The following is an 8,258-nucleotide window of genomic DNA, read 5'->3' as shown; positions in this document are numbered from 1 at the left end:
TCTCGCAGTGCAGAAAGCATCCTTATCCCACATCTGAATAAAGGACAAAGGGACCCCAGCCAGGCAGCGTGTGGAGATGTGCACAACTAACAATAACCATATATTGTGTGGAAGTGCAAGTGTGGACAGTCTGCACTTCTTGGGAGCTAAGCTGCGTTACAGCTATCTGGGTTCCTTTTAATGACTCTGAGGGACAATGCATCACCTACAAGTCTGAGGCACATTCGATAAAACATCTTGGAGTCAGTGCCTGTGGAATTCATTTTCCAGAGACAGCCAAGCTTGGGGATTTGGTTTCGAAGTTTTTTTCTTTCTTTCTTTCTTTCTTTCATTTTTTTTGTGTTTAAACTGCAAGTCTACCGATTCCTCCGCATCATCTCTCAGCCCTGGTTGAGTCTGTACAATTCATCATTGTTAAAGCAGGTTTTCTACAAGGGGATATTACTAAACTAATTGATTACTAATTGATTATCATAATAATCCCATTCTATTTGTGGCAATTCCTGAAAGCAAGGTATGCCCTGGGTAGTTCTCAAGAGTGAGGGATTTGCAGAGCCACAGCCAGGTTGGTGCAATCCCTAGGGACTCATCCATCTGGCTCTGACAGTGCCACATCCATTATTCCCACAAATAATGCTAAGGGAGGTAGTATTGGGTGGAATCAAGAGCATTCTTTCCTACTGTTTCTTCCACTTGCAAGATGTTGAACCTTTCTTCTTTCTGCACAACTCCAGCATGACACTGATGTGTGAGAAGAGGACAAATGCATTTCCAGAAACTTTTCCACCTTTCTGTGGCCACAGATTTCTGTCCCTCCAGGACCAGTGGGATGTGTTGAGGGCCTTGTGTACAAAACTCACTCGACCTGTGGCTCAAACTCCTTCACTATTAAAGAGCTGCAATATCACATCCACTCATTCAGACCTGCATTTGGTTATCAAAAGCCCTTTGCTGAGAGTCCTTTTATGCGAGGCCCTGGTCCAGTCCCCAGAGGCACACAGCCCATTGTGCACAAGGGGTGCATAGGACTAATGGGGCAGAAAGACAAGTACCTTGATCAGGAGAGCAGGGTGTCACTTGTACTAGGGCAGCACAGAAAACAGACGTCTTAAATGAGTGGCAGGAGTCAGGGAAAGCTTCTCAGAGGAAAGGACATTGGTGCTGACTTTTAAAGGGTGTGGAACTAAATGGGTAAAGAAAGAAAAGTGCATTCCAGGCAGAGGGAGTAGCACAGAAGAAACATGGAGGCATGAAACCATGGCCAAGTTCAAATAGATAGTTTCCCCCAAGTGACTGGAGGGAAGGTTGTCTGTGGGGTGGGGCAAAGACTTGATTCCAGGAGCACACAAGGCCATAGATGGGCTTCAGTGGTTTCTCAAAGGTGTAGCTTTGGGACCTGCCATAGTCAACATTTGTCAAGCACCTACTGTGTACAGGGGACTGTCTATCCTGCTGCAGCCTGGAGGGATTGAAAGGAAAATCATCTCTACCCTCAATAACACATGCCCTCTGCATACCAGGCACTCACTGAGTGCCCACTGCATACCAGATACTGAGTGCTCACTGCATATCAAGCATGCTGTTATGTTCTTTACTTTCACAGTTGAATTCAGTCCCCATAGTGAATGTGCAAAGGATGCTCTCACTGTCTCAATTTGACAAATAAAGAAACTGAAGCCCTGAGAGAGAAAATGACTTGTTCAGACCAAGCATCTGTTTGTAGCACAGCTTGGATTAGATTCACAGAGAAAACATGAGAAGCTTATGACTCAAGGATTCCACTGATGACCACACAGAAGAGGAAGAGTAGGAGAAAGTGTCAAACTTTGGGAGTGGTACTCCCCTGGTCAACCCCATACCTGCAGGACCTCTGGGTCCAGACCTTCTGGAATTCCTGTGGACAGGCTCCAGGCAGAAAGCTCCTCAGAAGCCATGGTAGCACACACCTGTAATCCCAGCAACTTGGGAGACTGAGGTAGATGGAATCCCAGGTTTAAGGGCAGCCTCAGCAACTTAGCAAGGCCCTAAGCAACTTAGTGAGTCTGTTTCAAAATTAAAAAAAAAAAAAAAAAATTTAAAAGGAGCTGGGGATGTAGCTCTGTGCAAAGTACCCGTGGGTTCAATCCCCCTTACTAAAATAAGTAAATAAAATAAAATACTACTACAAATAATAATAATAATAATAATAATAATAATAAAGAAAGCTCCTCAGAGACCTTGTCTTTGTCCCTCTTTCAACCCTTCTCCCATCCCCAAGACCCTTGGCCTTTTAAACACCTTGTCCTTCCCCACAGGAGCCCCTGCTTCTGACCTGCCTGGCATGAGCAAAACTTCAGCTTTCTCTGGGGTCCTGTAAACTCCATGGCTCTGGCTTGGGTGGCAGGGCCCACCTATTCCCACACTAGACATTTCTCAAGTTGGGCAGAAAAAAGAAGAAAGCTTCACATCCAGGAAAGAAGTGGGAGGAAGGACATCAGGATGACCCCCCACAGTGAATTGTGACTTTCTTTATCAAACACTTTTTTCATATTAGTTTTCATAGTATTAAGATCCATAAGGAAACTCAGGTATCTCACCCTGTGAGGGCTAGCCTCCTGCTAGCACCCTCATCAAGTCTGTAAATTCCATTTTTATCCCTCTACCTCACCCCAATCTTCTCCTAGCTTTGGCAGTCTCCTCCTCACTAGAAGAGAAGAAGTGTGGATCCACTGATAAAGACAGCATGGAAAGGGAAGGGGCACTCCAAGACTTAAAACAGGCTGAGGTGACACAGTCTGCTAGGAAATACAATATTTTAGAGACTGGGAGAGTAGCTCAGTGTTAGATCAGATGCTTAGCATAAGCAAGGTCCTGGGTTCAATCCCTGGCACAGAAAGAATGAAAAAAAAAAAAAAAAAAAGGAAAGGGGAGATATTATGTTTTATAAAATAGAGACATTTTGTTAAGAAGCAGAATGTTTTATTAAAAGTTATACACATATGTAAAAAGCCCAAGGAAAAGAATACTATAGGGACAGCAGTGAAAAGGTGAAGCCAGCGGGCAGGAAGGATGGCTAGATGTTTCTCGAACACCGCAGTTCTTATTGAGGCCTAGTTTCTCCTGGTAAAATCTCCCCTGCGCTCCATCTTCGCACCCTGAACCCAACTGGGAAGGAGGCGCCTCCGAACCTGGTCTCGGGCGCCATGGTTTCCAACAGTGTGTGGTGTGTCTGCTCATCGCCTCTTTGGTCTTTGAGTCCTCCAGTATTCATAGAACATTGCATTTCTGAAGCTGTAATACTTCACATCACAGAGGGAAACAGAAAAGGAAGACGCTGGAGGGAACATGAAGGGAGAAAAAGACAGGAGACTTTGTCGGGAGTTTTAAACTTTCTTATTGAGTTAGAAGCAGCCCTGGGGAGAAGATGTTTTAGATGTCTGGGCCTTCTGGGCTCCCTGTTGCCGTAGAGAAGAAAGAGTGTGATGATTTAAAAGTGGTTGGGACACACCAGGGACTCCAAGAGACAACTGGAGAAAGGTGACTGTCTCACAATTGCTCTTTCATGAGGGCATTAAGGCTGTGACCCATATTGTCATCATTTACAGGACGTGTTTCCTTCAGAAAAGCATGAGAAATCTTGGCCCTTCCGACCGTATAAAGAGAAAGCTTTCCAGGCTTTTCCTACAATCCCTTATCCCACAATTCTCGGCATTAGGAAAGGACTTGTGTGCTTGGGGCGAGGGATTTCTAATTCAGGCTACGCTCCTAGTTTGCTCGTAAATTTTGGCAGGTTTCCTTACTTCACTAATTTTATAATATTAACCACTTTCAGCTGGAGCATGAATTATGAGCAAAGTCGTAAATAATGAAGTGGTAAGCATATTCACAGCCTTGTGAGGCACAACATTCGAATACAGTCATCACTTGGTATGCTCATGGGATTGGTTCCAGGACCCCCCATGGATACCAAAATCTGTGGATGCTCAAGTTTCAGAAAATGGTATGGCCTTTGTGTATAACCTACGCAGATTCTCCCTGTGCTTTAAATCATCTTGAGATTACTTGTAATACCTAAAACAATGTCAATGCAATGTAAATAGTTATTATACTGTATTTTTAGAGAATAATGATAAGAAAAAACAGTCCATACGTGTTCAATACAATGCAATTTTTAAAAATATTTTTGATGTGCTATTGGTTGATCTGCAGATGGAGAGCCTGTGAACGTGGAGGACTGAGTGCAGGAGGATGTTGACATTTAGAACTTTCTTTGAGTTCTCTGAAGTGACAGACTCCACAGTGGTTGGAAGTGCCAAGTGGGGGATGAGATGAATAACTGATCTTCTCCTGCTAATTAATGGTCCAAGGAAACTGTAGTTTCTCTTTTGCCTCCTCCTCTGCTATAAATGCCTGTAAGTCAATGAAAAGAGCAGTCTGTGATGGGCTGCCAACATGGTGAACACATTTGGGTTTGGCTGCAAAATTGCACATTTTTATCATCTACCATGACGTCTGACACATATCAGGTACCTGCTATGGACTGAATTGTGTGCACCCCGATTCATATGTTAATGTCCTAAGCCCTAGTATCTCAGGATGTGTGACTATACAATTGACCTTCTGTATCTATGGGTTCTGCAACCACAGATTCAACCAACCACAGATCAAAAATATTTGGGAAAAAAATGCTGTTTATAATGAACATTAAGACTTATTTCTTTTTAATATTCCCTAAATAGAATAACTCTATATAACATCTGCATTGTATGAAGTATTATAAGTTATCTAGAGATGATTTGAAGTATCTAGGAGGATATACTAGGATATATGCCGTTTCATATAAGACACTTAAGCATTCACAGATTTGGGTATCTATAGGGAGTTCCAGAGTTAAACCTTCTTGAATATGGAGGAATGATATTGTATTTGGAGGTAAAGTCTTTAAACAGATAATTAAGTTCAAAGGAAGTCTTTAGGATGGGCTCTAATCTAACCTGATTAGTGTCTTCGTAAGAAGAGGAGATTAATACACAGTCACACACAAAGAGAAGAAATCTGGCCCAACTGCAAGTCAAGAAAAGAGGCTTTAGAAGAAACCAACCCTGCTGACGCCTTGGTCTTAGACTTCCAGCTTCCAGAACCATAAGAAAATAAATGGCCTGTTTCATAAAGTAATTCTCTTTTTAATGTAAAACCCCAATAAAATACCAGTTTTCGGTACTTTGTTATGGCAGCCCTAGAAAATTAATACAAGTGCCCGTAATTTTGTGCTAAGTGGAAAAAATGAATAGGTCAATAAAGAATGACTCCTTAAAAATCTGGAATCTGTACATATCATAGTGAACAGCTGACACTATAAATTATGGCCAAGTCTGATTTTAGCTCTCCACTCCACTCATTTGACCTCAGCCAGGTTTGCTAACCTCTCTAAATACCAGATCCCTCATTCATGAACTGAGAATAATGATAATTGACTATATACTATGTGTTTGGAAAAAGTCCTCTGATAGGTTCTGGGTATATAAAAATGAATCACATTGTCCCTGTTCTTGATCTGCTTATGTTGATCCTAATTAAGAAGACAGAGAAAGAGATGTTTATAAAGGAATAATGGCAGCACAATAAAGGGTTATGCTTACATGGAAATACAGGCAGATGTCGAGGTGGTATCAGATTGACTTTTGAGAGTTAAGATCAGGAAAAAAACTTCATAAAAGTAACAAGCTAGGTCTTAAGGTTTAAACAACAGTAGGGCTTTGGGATAAAGAAGCATGTCCAAAGGCAAGGGTGAATGGAAGGGCAAGAAGAGTAAAAGGCTCGAAGAACGGGAAGTAGGTGTACATCATGGAGACTGGCAGAACTTGAATCGGGAAGCCTGCTTGGTGCTGGACTAAGCTGTCAATTAGACATTAGGGGCCACAGAAGATTTTCAAGCAAGGAAGTGGCATGAATGGATGCGTCTTTTGAAAAGCACACTTTGAAGGCAGCATGGTGAATGGGTGCATCGGGAAGTGCTTGGAAATAGCACGTGAGTCGCCAGGCTCTCCTAATAGGTCAGGTACTTGATGAGCTTCAAGGAGTCAGGAGGATCATATTGGATAAGCTATGTGAACTTACTCTTTAAATAATAACACTAATAGTCATGATTATTTTTGAGGGAAAGAAGATGTAGGGCCAGAGCTTGTCAATACATGTCAATGCTAATTACATTTTCTGGGCAGTTGTGAGAAATCAGCTAATATTATAACAAGTATGTGATACCAGGTAATTTTCTTAGTTGTAAATATCTTTCTTTGTTTAACAGGAAAATAACCACTCATTTGATTTACTAAGCAACCAATGCGAAGGCAGAAATAGAGGTTCACCAAAATGACTTCAATTTATTTCCATCTTATTTTAATCTTTACTGTAACTTACAGCTCCTTTTGCTGGCAGTAGTAACAAATATACTGACACATTCAGCAGAATAGCCAAGGTTTCAATCCCACAGGTATTGGTCTTGAAATTCTATTGATTATAAAATATAAATAGCATTAAGTTTCTAAAACAATGAATAGTATAGTTTCTTACCCATATGTTCCCCCCTTTCTCTGTGTCCCTCACCCTAAATGCCTAGCAGAATTACCTGCTACCTCTCCTGTGCTCCCAAAGCCCTTCATTTGTATTGCATGCATCATACCACAAAAACATAATATATACAGGATTCTGTTTCCACTGCTGGATCACAAACTCCTTGTCTTCTACACTTTGACTCCCCAGAGTCTAGCACAGTGCCTGCCTGGCCACCGTAGACATAAACTTTTAGTGATTAAATCACTTTTGTTGTTGTTGTTGTTTGTTTGTTTGTTATTGTGTGTGTGTTTACTATAAACCTAAGTGAAAAGTAATGAAGCACTATAGATTCTACTCAATGGCCTGTTTCATAACTTAATTCTCTTTTTAATATAAAATTCCCAGTAAATGAACAGACACATACCAGCTAGATACGTTTTCAAGGCTACAACTTGTCCGCCAGCTTTAGGGAGCCCAGCTCTCTTTGAGTGCAAGTATCTGATTCATAAGCACTTGTCCCGCTCCGTTGTCCTGGTGTGAATCATGCTTATTTGTTTGACTTGTGCAAGACCATTGTGTATACATGTTCCATATGGGATCTTATTATACAAAGGCAGAAAAAAGGTTTAACTCACACTTTGTACTTTTGACACCTAAATAATCCAGTTATCACCTTGACATGGAAGTCAGAATGTCTTGGTTACAGTGGCCTGATATATTCAGATATATATATAGATATATATATATAGAATATATATATATAAACATTCTGATATATATAGAATCCATATATAAACATTTTCAACACACAGTTGTGTCCACAAACATCAAAACTTATGCCCTGTGTTACAAATAATGCAGCCAGGAACAGTTCATTATACAGAGATACGGAAGTAAATTTTTTTCGTTTTTGTTTTTCTGCATGTGATCATGGAGGCACCAATAAAATGGCCAGATACTGAGAGCTAATGTTTGCAAGAGCTATATACTCAGCACATGGCTTTAATGTCATTTACTATTTTCTTCTTCGGGTGTTAATCAAGCCATGGTATACTTTAAAAAGAGCCATCTTTTTTCCTACGTACTTAACTCATGGTTAATATTGGAAATTACTAGGAAAGCATTTACTTTCAATAAGAGCTGACCTTTAACCTATTTATTTATTTATTTATTTATGGAGATGTCATCATTTGCGAGATATCATACTCGATCCTTTAAACACACCATCTCCCTGTACTCCTCACCAGCCCTCCAGGTAAGTCATATTTTTATTCCTTCTATTTACAGAAGTAGAAATCAAAGCAGAGAGTCATTTTTTTTTTTTTTTTTTCAGTTCCAGCCTTTTAGTGAAGTGGGTGGTGGAGGGGAGAGACTAATTCCTAACTGGAACTTAGATTCGGACACGGTGCTACCCTGTCTAAGCCTACCAAGGTGGTGTCCATCCTCTGTCTCTTCTAACTTCACTGCAAGCCTGCAGGAATTTCCAGCATGAACTGGGAACTCCATACATGTCAATGATAACTAATGGCGCACTAATCACTAACTGTAGGTCCAGAGAGGGAGATTTAGAAATAGAAATAAAAATGTTTTTGCACCTGCATATCAATAACATCAACAATGGTAATAAGGATAATAACAATCTAGTTCACTTGAGGAGAAAATAGTATAAGCTAATCTCAAGGTGTGTGATAAAATGAAGGCAATTGATGGGTTCAGGACTGCGGCTT

The 8,258-nt window shown here is 40.7% G+C and overlaps 1 long non-coding RNA gene across 1 annotated transcript; it reads right to left on the bottom strand.

Moving 5' to 3' along the window:
* Nucleotides 1-3,061: 3,061 nt before the first annotated feature.
* LOC306642804 lies at nucleotides 3,062-7,247 on the bottom strand. Its single transcript, XR_013758692.1, has 3 exons — nucleotides 7,167-7,247; nucleotides 6,397-6,486; nucleotides 3,062-3,313 (listed from the first exon to the last, which is right to left on the bottom strand). It is a non-coding gene; the product is annotated as an uncharacterized lncRNA (long non-coding RNA).
* Between the last annotated feature and the right edge of the window lie 1,011 nt (nucleotides 7,248-8,258).

The sequence above is a fragment of the Sciurus vulgaris genome (genome assembly GCF_902686455.1).
Source record: "Sciurus vulgaris genome assembly, chromosome: 13".
Lineage (NCBI taxonomy): Eukaryota > Metazoa > Chordata > Mammalia > Rodentia > Sciuridae > Sciurus > Sciurus vulgaris.
This window is presented reverse-complemented; position numbering and strand designations above follow the sequence as displayed.